At 41.9% G+C, this 11,461-nt stretch overlaps 1 non-coding gene across 1 annotated transcript; it reads right to left on the bottom strand.

The window, feature by feature from the left end:
* Positions 1 to 5,031: 5,031 nt before the first annotated feature.
* On the bottom strand, positions 5,032 to 5,113 carry Trnas-gcu (transfer RNA serine (anticodon GCU)). The gene has a single exon. It is a non-coding gene; the product is annotated as a tRNA-Ser (tRNA).
* Between the last annotated feature and the right edge of the window lie 6,348 nt (positions 5,114 to 11,461).

The following is an 11,461-nucleotide window of genomic DNA, read 5'->3' as shown; positions in this document are numbered from 1 at the left end:
AAAACAGATCAAAAGGAGAGGCAAAAGATCAGAAGCCGTAAGAAACGCACACACGAGCGGAAAACCTGAGAGTAAAGTACTGAAAGAGTAAATGGATGAAGGCAAACAAAAAGATAAAAGACTAGACAAGAAAGGAAAGGCAAGAAACGAAAGAGATAAAAAAAATACGAGGAAGTTGATAGAATTTAAGTGAACCGTGAGAATTTGAACACGAAAGTAACGGAAGATATTAAGGTTATATTATAGTCACTACGTGAATAATTTAATAAGGTCATGAATAAATATATGTTGAGTAGAGCGAAAGTGAGAGAGTTGTCAAGGAAGTCTGTACAAGGAAAGCTAATACGAGTATATGTAAGTTTATATTAGGAAAAAAAAAAAATAATAATAATCTTAATTCTGAACAAAGGGAGACAATTTTGAGTATGGATGAGGTTTAAAAGTTGCAAAAATTACGGAAAAAAATAACAGAAAATAAGGACTTGCCATTTCCATTTAAAAAGTTGAGCAAGATGTCATTAGCTCACGTGTGTGTGTGTGTGTGTGTGTGTGTGTGTGTGTGTGTGTGTGTGTGTGTGTGTGTGTGACGGGACAATCTGGTGCTTAGGGACTTTTGCAATGGAAGAGAAGGAAGAGCAGGTGGAGGAAGAGGCAGCCAGGGAAAGAATGTTTGCACTACGAACTTTCTTTTACTCTCTCTCTCTCTCTCTCTCTCTCTCTCTCTCTCTCTCTCTCTCTCTCTCTCTCTCTCTCTCTCGTTGTTTGCTCTGTCTATTTGTTTGTCATTATTGATGTTGGCCTACTCGTTTTTGTTTGTCAACCTGTCTGTATTTCTGTATGACTGTCTATCTTTCTGTCTGTTTGTCTATCTGTTTGCTTAATTGCCTACATGTCTGCCTGTTTGTCTGTTGTATGTTAAATTGTTTGTTTTGTCTGTCTGTCTGTTTATCTGTTTGCAAGTATGTATGTTTGTCTGTCTTTCTATCTATCTGTAAGTTTCTCTGTCTGTCTGTCTGTCTGCCTGTCTACCTGTCTGTTCCATTTTCTCTCTCTCTCTCTCTCTCTCTCTCTCTCTCTCTCTCTCTCTCTCTCTCTCTCTCTCTCTCTCTCTCTCTCTCTCTCTCTCTCTCTCTCTCTCTCTCTCTGTGTGTGTGTGTGTGTGTGTGTGTGTGTGTGTGTGTGTGTGTGTGTGTGTGTGTGTGTGTGTGTGTGTGTGTGTGTGTGTGTGTGCCTGCTTACGTACAGCAATTATCAGCATTTTTCTTTCCTAAGTCATTATTTGAGCATTAGTACACTCCTTGCTGCATTTAATCTCTCTCTCTCTCTCTCTCTCTCTCTCTCTCTCTCTCTCTCTCTCTCTCTCTCTCTCTCAAGCCAGCACTCAACAACTTCCGTATGCAGAGGGTAAGGTGACATTTTTTTTTCCTTTACATTATCTGAAGTTGGGACAGGTAATGAGGTTTCTTTCTCTTCTCTACCTTTATTTCCTCTTTTCCTCTTTCCTTCTCATATCCTTTTCTTTCTTTTCATCTTTTTCCCCCTACATTTCATCTTGTTTCGTATTTAATTTTCTAGTTTTCTTCCTTTTCTTCTCCCCATCTTTATTTTTCTTTTCTCTTTCCCTCCTCTTCCGTTCTTCCCTCTTTCCTTTCTTCCATCCCATCTTTTTTTTTCTCTCCTCCTTTGCTTCTCCCATAACCGATTCGCTTTTCCATTCTTCCTTTTCGTTTCCTTTTCTCATTTGCTGCTTCTCTTCCCTCCTTACCTCCTTATTTTCCTTCCCTCTCTTTTAGTTTCCTTCCCTCCCATCTCCTTTTCTTTAACAGCATCTCTTATTTCGTATTTTTCTTTTTCTTTTCTTTTTCTCTACGTTCTTAACTATTTCTCTTTCTTCTTTATCTTTTTTCTTCCTTTTTTCCTCTCATCTCCCTTCTTTTCTTTCTACTTTCCTTCTTTTGTGTTTAATTCACTTTATCTTTTCTCCTTCCTTTCCTCCCTCTTTGCTTCCTCTTCTATTTCCTCTTCTTTTTCGGTTTTAGTCCTTTATTTTTCTTTCTTTTCTTTCCTCTGTATTTATCTCTCTCTTCCTTTCTTCCTCTCTTCCTTTTGTTCCCTTTTTATCTACCTCCTTCCTTACCTCCTATATCTTTCTCTCCTTATCTTCCTTAATCCAATTTTTCCTTCTTATCTTCTTCCTTACCTTTTTTTTTCTTTCTCTACCTTTTCTCCTTGTTAAAATGTCATATATATTTTTCTCCATTTGTTTCCTCCATGCTTTCTCTCCTCATTTCCATTCATTTCCTCATTTTCGTCTCTCCTTCTTTCTCTTCCCTTTCTATAGATTCCTCCTGTTTCTTTCCATCTCTCCTTTTCTTCCTTCTTATCTTCTTTCCTCTTGTTTTATTTACATATTCGCTTTTTTCTTTGTTAACTCCTTTCATCCTCTCCTTACTTTTGCGTCTCTCCTTTTCTCCCTCCTTAATTTTTCCTTCATCTTTCTTTACTACGTATTTCAGTTTTTCCTCCTTCCTTCCTGCTCTTCTCTTAACCCGTCCCCCCCCTCTCTCTCTCTCTCTCTCTCTCTCTCTCTCTCTCTCTCTCTCTCTCTCTCTCTCTCTCTCTCTTCCTCTTTATCTTCTCTTCATCCCATTTCATGTTGCTTCATTCTTTTCTTATTACCCATTTTCCCTCCTCTTTCCTCCAAATTACTCTCTCTCTTACTCTCTTGACCTGCTCCTTCCCTCCCTTCATTTCCCTCATTTTCCTTCTCTCCTCTCTTCTCGACTTATTTTTTCTCTCCCTTCTTTTCTTCCTTCCTTCTTTCCTCTCGATCTGTTTTCTCTCTCCCTATCCTTTACATTTTTCCTTCTCTTTTCATTCCATCTTTCTTTTATGTTTTCATTTCCTTCATTTTCGTTCTCTCCTCTCGGCCTGTTCCTTTCCTCCTTCCCTTTTCTTCGTTTACCTTTCTTCCTTCTCTCCATCATCTACCTTTACTTTTTCATTCCTTCCCTCCCTCATTCTCTCCTCTCGAACTGTTCTTTCTCTTCTTCCTTTCCTTCCTTCCCACTCTCTTTCTTTCCTCCAACCTATTCCTTCCCTCTCTCCTCACTTCCTTTATCTTCCCACTCTCCTTCTCTCCTCCAGCCACACTCCGTTTTCTGATTTACGGAAATGATATGCATGGAATCCCGTTTTCTTCTTCTTTTTTATAGATGCGTCGCTGGCGTTTATAATTTTTTTAAGGGGGGACTTCGTTGTTTAGGGTTTTTCCTTATTCTCTTTTTTAAGCTCATATATTTTAGTAGAGGACCGTGAAGAGCTCCAGGAAGGGAAGAGTGACGATAATTAAGGTGCCTGTGTGTGTGTGTGTGTGTGTGTGTGTGTGTGTGTGTGTGTGTGTGTGTGTGTGTGTGTGTGTGTTTAAAATAATTACTAGACCATCTCTCTCTCTCTCTCTCTCTCTCTCTCTCTCTCTCTCTCTCTCTCTCTCTCTCTCTCTCTCTCTCTATCTATCTATCTATCTATCTATCTATCTATCTATCTATCTATCTATCTATCTATCCATCTATCTATCTATCTATCTATCTATCTATCTATCTATCTATCTATCTATCTATCTATCTATCTATCTATCTATCTATCTATCTATCTATCTATCTAGAAGAAGAAGAAGAAGAAGAAGAAGAAGAAGAAGAAGAAGAAGAAGAAGAAGAAGAAGAAGAAGAAGAAGAAGAAGAAGAAGAAGAAGAAGAAGAAGAAGAAGAAGAAGAAGAAGAAGAAGAAGAAGAAGAAGAAGAAGAAGAAGAAGAAGAAGAAGAAGAAGAAGAAGAAGAAGAAGAAAGCAAATACTGAACCACATAACTCTATGCATGAAAAGACGAGTGGAAGGAAGAATAAGAGAAGCAAAATTATCAAAGAAGAAAATCAGTAGAAAATGTGACCCAACTAGGCAGTTTGCAAGAAAGTATATTATCTAGTCTAAAATTAGCATAGTAAAAGCGAAGGTCCCTCCCCAACCACCGGTTTGGCAGGAGAGGGAGAAAAACACACTATCATGAAAAACCTATAAGGAAAATAGTGAGGCATAATTAGAACAAGTCTGTTTTCACCAAGAGAGCAAATCCCCGAGCCACCTGTCAGCGTTCCCAGAGATATCATGTGTCAGAAGTTTGCACAGGCGTTTGAGAGGAACTTTGTCAAACGCCTTTGGGTAAAAATACATACATGACATCCGCTGATCTCCTTTTATCATGTGTCACAAATATATTTTGAAAGAAATCGAGTAAGTTAATCAGCCACGATCGTTTGGACAGAAAAAAAACATGTTGTGAGTTATCTTTAGAATTTCACTAATTTGTCGCTCACGATTCATTTCCATTTCCTTTTCTGATCATTTCCGTTTCCTATCCACCCAATCCATTTCCGCGCAAGTGGCATTAAAATAATTGCTCAGTTGTAGTAACTCTGCTTAAGAATTACAATACACATGAACTTTTCGGACAATTGTTTACCCATTGCTAGACATTAGTTAAAGATCAGTAGTGGTTTGTTAATATGGTGTCTGACTTGAAATGTTTTAGGAATGTTTCGTCAGGTTAAGGGTTTTGCTTATATTAATATTTCTTTATCAGGTGCAAAAATTTTACTGTGTTCTCTGCGCATCGTCTAATAAACTCACGATCTTTCCAGTCCATAGTTGGTGAACTGAGAAAACATTCCTTGTCAACAAGGAATGCATGTGCACTATCGCGTTTTCCTCATTGATGAAATTGTCCTTTTCTCTGAACTTATATAATAATATATTTATTATCTGCAAAGCTGTAATATTAATTACTATTTTCCTTTCCTTCTGTTATAATGTTTATGTATGTTTTCGTGCTGCGATGTAGAAATATCTTCCTTTTGCGACTGATTTTGTGTACGTGTGATGTGTCAGCTTGAGTGTGGGCTGATATGTATTTACTAGATGCACTTTTCCTTAAAGACAGGCAATCATGTATGCTCTTACTCACCAATTAAAAACAACTTCGACGAGGATGGGATTCGAACCCACGCAGGGAGACCCTATTGGATTAGCAGTCCAACGCCTTAACCACTCGGCCACCTCGCCATGGAGGAAAAATCTACAAAAATATATATATTTAGAAAAGAAGACCAAACAGCACCAGACCTTGATTTCTTTAGTAAGTTGTTTGGTTAACTATTGTACACTGTTAGTGAGAGAGACAGGATATTACAGGAGAAGGCTGCTCTCCACCCACTCGTCCCTCCAGCAGAAGCTGCCCGGAAACAAAAAAGTGACACCATGTAGTAGACAAAAATCACATGGAATTTGAGAGGATAATGAGGAGGAGGAGGAGGAGGAGGAGGAGGAGGAGGAGGAGGAGGAGGAGGAGGAGGAGGAATATACAAATGAAGTTCAAACAGCAATAGATCCTGAGGTCCTTACTAGGCTGATTGGGTAACTTTTCTAAGCTACTAGCGAGAGAGACAGGATAGTAGAGAAGAAGGCTCCTCCCCACCCACCCATCCCTTAATCAGGCCGGAAAAAAAAAATGGTACCATGCTGTATAGAAGAACCACGTGGAATTTGAGAGGATAGTAAGAAAGAGCTGAGATCTACGTCTACTATTGTTTGTGGGGGAGGATGTGAGGGCATGACAATTGTACTATGTGGTGTGGAGGCACAGTATGGTTGTCGAGGGGTGGCGCTTTCTAGGGAGGCAGGAAGAAAATGAGGACAAGAAAAGAAGAAAACGAGGAAAAGGATGTCAAAGAAATGGAAGACGAAAAGGAGAATGCCAAAAAAGGAAGAGAAAGAGAAAGAAAAGAACAGAACAGACTAAAACAACGACTGCAGCAAGAAAGAAGAGGAAAAAGAAAAATCATTATGAAAAAGGAGGTGGAAGAGGAGGAAGAGAAGCTTGATAGAAGAGTGGAAATGACTAAGAATTACGTAAGAGATTGATGAAACAGATGAAATAGCCAAGAAAAGAAGGAATGTAGGCCAAATGAGTAACCACAGTGATAGAATGAGAAGGATGGAGACAGGAAGAGAGGGAAGGAAGGAAGGAGGGAGGGAGGGAGGGAGAGACGGAGCGAGGAAGGGATGGGAGAAAGGAAGGAAGGGAGGAAGAGAGGAAGAGATGAAACACTGGCAAGATGAAAGATGGAGACAGCAATGATGGAGCGAGAGCCAATGATGATGATGGAGAGAGAGAGAGAGAGAGAGAGAGAGAGAGAGAGAGAGAGAGAGAGAGAGAGAGAGAGAGAGAGAGAGAGAGAGAGAGAGAGAGAGAAAGGGAAGAAGTAAAAGCAAATGTGGAGAGAAAAACTGAGGAGAGATAAGAGAAAGAAGATGAGAAGGAGGTGGAAATGAAAGAAAAAAATAATGGTAAAAAGAAAGAAGGAAAAATGAGAGAGAGAGAGAGAGAGAGAGAGAGAGAGAGAGAGAGAGAGAGAGAGAGAGAGAGAGAGAGAGAGAGAGAGAGAGAGAGAGAGAGAGAGAGAGAGAGAGAGAGAGAGAGAGAATGCAAGATAAATACGAATAAAAAGCAAAATAAATATAGAAAAGTGCAAAAAAAAAAAAAAAAAAAAAACAGGCAGGCCGCACCACCACCACCACCACCACCACCACCAAAACACCAGGTAGTGAAACCGTCGCATCAAACACCGTAGACTTTCTCACGAGACGCCGCCACCTCGCAACTCCCGCCGCGCCACAGCCAGGCAGTTCATTTGGGCTGACGGACATTCCTTATCTTTTCCTCTCCTTTTATCTGCGCTCACCGATCCCCAGAAGCCGCGTCGTGCCTCCTGTGGTCAGCGTTACGGCTCACACGCGGCAGTTGGCGGTGGTCAGTGGCCGGGGAAGAGCGCGCATGGTAGGGGCGTGATAAGAGCCAATGACTCCACCGCACGCACACCACGACGCACCAAGGAGGTCTTAAAGGCAGGGAGAGGGAATGTGGCCGCCGCATGGTGATACTCAAACGCATATGTGGGAAATGCAATGGTCGGTCCACCCACCCACACACACACACACACACACACACACACACACACACAGTAGTAAGTGAAGTAACAGGAGAGAATGTAATGTCTGGGGATTAATTGAGATGAGAGAGAGAGAGAGAGAGAGAGAGAGAGAGAGAGAGAGAGAGAGAGAGAGAGAGAGAGAGAGAGAGAGAGAGAGAGAGAGAGAGAGAGAGAGAGAGAGAGAGAGAGAGAGAGAGAGAGAGATGCAATAAAACAGAAAGATAGACGGACGAAACACACAGCTAGGAAGATAAGGGAGAAGAGAAAAAAATCGCCATTTTTTTTCCTTCTCAAATCAAAAAGAAATAAATACTTCGGTAAAATAAAGTGAAAAATAAAGAATAAAAGGAGAATTCGTAAAACAGAGAGGCAAAATATAGGATACTCTTGGATTAGTCAGGGAATGTTACGAGGAGGAGGAGGAGGAGAAGGAGGAAGAGGAGGAGGAGGAGGAGGAGGAGGAGGAGGAGCAAGAGGAGGAGGAGGAGGAGGAGGAGGAGGAGGAGGAGGAGGAGGAGGAGGAGGAGGAGGAGGAGGAGGAGGAGGAGGAGGAGGAGGAAAGGGAGGAGAAAGGCGAAGAAGAAGAAGAACTAGAAGAAGAAAAGAGGAAAAAAGAATAGAAAAAGAAGAAAAGAGGAAGAGAAGGAAAAAGTATGGAGAAGTGGAAGATTGAGAGATGGAGGAGAAAAAAAGAAAAAAAAAGGAGAAAAAGTGGAAGAAGGAGAGCAAAAGGAGGAGAAAAAAGAAAGAAAAGCCGAAGGAAGCGGAATAGGAAGAGAATAAGGAGAAAGTGAAGGAGGAAGAGGAGGAGGAGGAGGAGGAGGAGGAGGAGGAGGAGGAGGAGGAGGAGGAGGAGGAGGAGGAGGAGGAGGAGAAAAGAAAAGAAGAAAATGCAAAAGAGAAATTCACCAGTTATTTAATCCCTTCCTTCTTTTCCCCATCTTTTTTTTTTCAAACTTCACCGGAAACATGTGGCATTTTATTATTTATTCGTCTATTTATGTATGCATCAGGTCCTATATTTATTCACCGTCGTGCTATCCATTATTTAGTAAAGAATGAAGGAGAATGAATAAATACACAGAAAGTCGCAAGGTCTGAAAGAGTGTGACAGGAGGAGGAGGAGGAGGAGGAGGAGGAGGAGGAGGAGGAGGAGGAGGAGGAGGAGGAGGAGGAGGAGGAGGAGGAGGAGGAGGAGGAGGAGGAGGAGGCGGTGGTAAGGCAGCAGTGATGAAGTAGGAAGAGAAATATGAGTCAGTGGAAAGAGAGAGAGAGAGAGAGAGAGAGAGAGAGAGAGAGAGAGAGAGAGAGAGAGAGAGAGAGAGAGAGAGAGAGAGAGAGAGAGAGAGAGAGAGAGAGAGAGAGAGAGAGAGAGAGAGAGAGATTGGGACCCTGGGAGATGATTAAAAGTGTGGTGATCATTTCTCTCTCTCTCTCTCTCTCTCTCTCTCTCTCTCTCTCTCTCTCTCTCTCTCTCTCTCTCTCTCTCTCTCTCTCTCTCTCTCTCTACCCTCCCTACCTCCCGCACTCCTCTTCCTCGTATTAGGTTCAGATTTTAGTGAAGTCTCCCTCGAAGTCAAACAGTAAAAGAACCGAAGAAAACGTATCCCTCTTCCCTTTTATCAACACGTGAGGGCAGAGGTGAAATACGTGTGAGCCAATCCTGTGCCTTTTCAACTGCACCTGAGTGTCCCCTGCAACGCCGACCCCAGGCTTTTTGTATCTCTTGGTTTCTCCTTTTTTTTTTTTTCCCTGCCTCGTGTTGGTGTGCTGGTGCGGGAATGATTCTCAAGGCCAAGGGGTGATGTGAGAGAGTGGGATGTAGGATGTTTGCTGGAGAGAGAGAGAGAGAGAGAGAGAGAGAGAGAGAGAGAGAGAGAGAGAGAGAGAGAGAGAGAGAGAGAGAGAGAGAGAGAGAGAGAGAGAGAGAGAGAGAGAGAGAGAGAGAGAGAGAGAGAGAGAGAGAGAGCGTGGGAGGATAGGAGTAAAGAAGAGGGATACTGGGAGATGCTGGGATGCTGAAAGAGAGAGAGAGAGAGAGAGAGAGAGAGAGAGAGAGAGAGAGAGAGAGAGAGAGAGAGAGAGAGAGAGAGAGAGAGAGAGAGAGAGAGAGAGAGAGAGAGAGAATGTATATAATAATGATACAACACACACACACACACACACACACACACACACACACACACACACACACACACACACACACACACACACACTGGCTTTTACTTCCACTCCACATCTCCACTGCAATCTCTATCACTATCTCCACTACTAAATTACCAGCACTGTTATCACACATCCTCCTTTTCCTCCTCCTCCTCCTCCTCCTCCTTCACTACCACGATTACCTCCTCTACTCCTTCTATTAGTTTCATCTTACATTTTTTTCAGACGTAATATACACCACCGTCACCACACAACCATTGCAATATAACACCATTCTCACCATCTCTGCTATATCTCTCTTTTTCCCTCGTTTTCTTTTTCCTTTCATGAATATTTACGTGAATTTGTACATGCTTCCATTTCCATAATTTATCATTCTGCTTCTATTCATATCACGTACTTTTTATCCACCTAACTTCAATATGCTGATGAGGTACTGAGGTGGTATGGACGGATCAGGGGAGTGGAGAAGAGTCATATACTCAGAACTGGAATTGGAGGATAATTGGAACGAAACCAGTGGGGGTCTTTAATCAACCTCTTCGCCTTCCATCACTCTTCAGTAAAGCTCGTACAAATTTCTACTTGTCTATAAACCAAACTCTTCCTTTTCATGATAGTTTATTACTCTGCCTCTTCTTGAACCTCCTCTTCACTACTACCACTACCACCACCACCACCATCACTACAATAATATCTATGAGGTGGTATTTCAGACACGACCTTCCCTCGCCCTATACTTGGCTCCTACAACCCAGCCAGAGGAACACGTGTAAAGGAGGCGCCAGGCAGGACACGGTCTATATATCCCATCAGGCCTTGACCTTTTACATCTATTTTACCCGGGGGAGAGAAATTGCAGCGCCGTACTCCAAACACTTCCTGATTCTGAACATTTTTCTCCTCTCGATTCTCCTTCTTTTCACTGCGTTGGTTGGGTCGGTTCCTTTCTCTCCCTCTCGCTCTTTCCCTCTCTGCACTCTCTCACTCCCCAATCCTCGCTGTATTTTCTCCAATTAACTGACCCTTGTATTTTTCCGCGCACACACACAAACACACACAACCAGCCTATTATTATTTGTCTACGTGAATTCCCGGCTTAAATTTCCCTAGTTCCCTTCCTCCCTCCGCTGCGCTGCCCAAGTTTTGCCGCGTCACACTCACGCCTCGTATTTTTCCCCCGCCTCCCGTGCTTATTTCCGATTAATTTCCCGCGCAACAAAGGGCTCTGATATTTGCTATTTATACGTATCCTGCTGATAAAAATACTCCCCCGCGCTGCCCGGCCTGGTCTGGGATTAACATTCAATTGATATCAACGCGATTACTGTTTGTATTTGTAGTATTTGCAGCTCCGGGAATGGTGTGCTCTCGATGCCTGTCTGATTAGCAAAAACTCTTCACTTTACATGCTTGTCTGTATCTCTCTGTCTGTCTGTATCTGTCTGTCTGTCTGTCTGTCTGTCTGTCTGTCTGTCTGTCTGTCTGTCTGTCTGTCTGTCTCTAACATTCAGTCTCATATTTCTATAACAGATTACGTGAAAAAAAGGTATTCCAATAATACATTCCAACAAGCGATCATTCCTGTACAGAATATACAAAAATACAACTCGAATTATTCTTTTACAAATACAACAACTTACAAGAAAATATTCCCTCTTCTAAATTCCTCAAACACTGATCGGTAAACATAAATAAATAAACAAATAAATATATTAATAAATAAATAAATAAAATACCTAACATGATTCCTCCTCTTATTTCGTCACCAGCTAATCAAGTATGTGTTCTCTGGCCAGGTGCGTCAGGAGAGCAGAGACAGGTGAGGTGAGAGGCGAGGGAAGGTGAGGTTTGAAAAGGGAGGCTCGGAGGCTAGCCAGGTGAAAATAGCGACCTAATTAGTGCTTACTTGTAGCCGTGTCACCTGCCTGTGTGGCGCGGCAATGGAGGGGGGAAAGGCGCTCTCTCTCTCTCTCTCTCTCTCTCTCTCTCTCTCTCTCTCTCTCTCTCTCTCTCTCTCTCAATCTGTCTACCTCTTTGCTTTTCGTTCTATATAATTTCGTTCCCATCTGCTATTTTTGTTTCTATCCCCCTATTTTTTTTCTTTCAATCCTCGTTTTTCCGTTTCAATATTCTTTTTTTTTAATATCCAATTATCTTTTTTCTATCTTATTTTTCATCCCATAATTTTTTCTTGTCATTCTCTTTTCCTTCCCATTTTCTGTTTTCCCCTATCCGATTCTAATTTCGTTCC

This window comes from Scylla paramamosain, chromosome 31 (genome assembly GCF_035594125.1).
Source record: "Scylla paramamosain isolate STU-SP2022 chromosome 31, ASM3559412v1, whole genome shotgun sequence".
NCBI classification, from domain to species: domain Eukaryota; kingdom Metazoa; phylum Arthropoda; class Malacostraca; order Decapoda; family Portunidae; genus Scylla; species Scylla paramamosain.
This window is presented reverse-complemented; position numbering and strand designations above follow the sequence as displayed.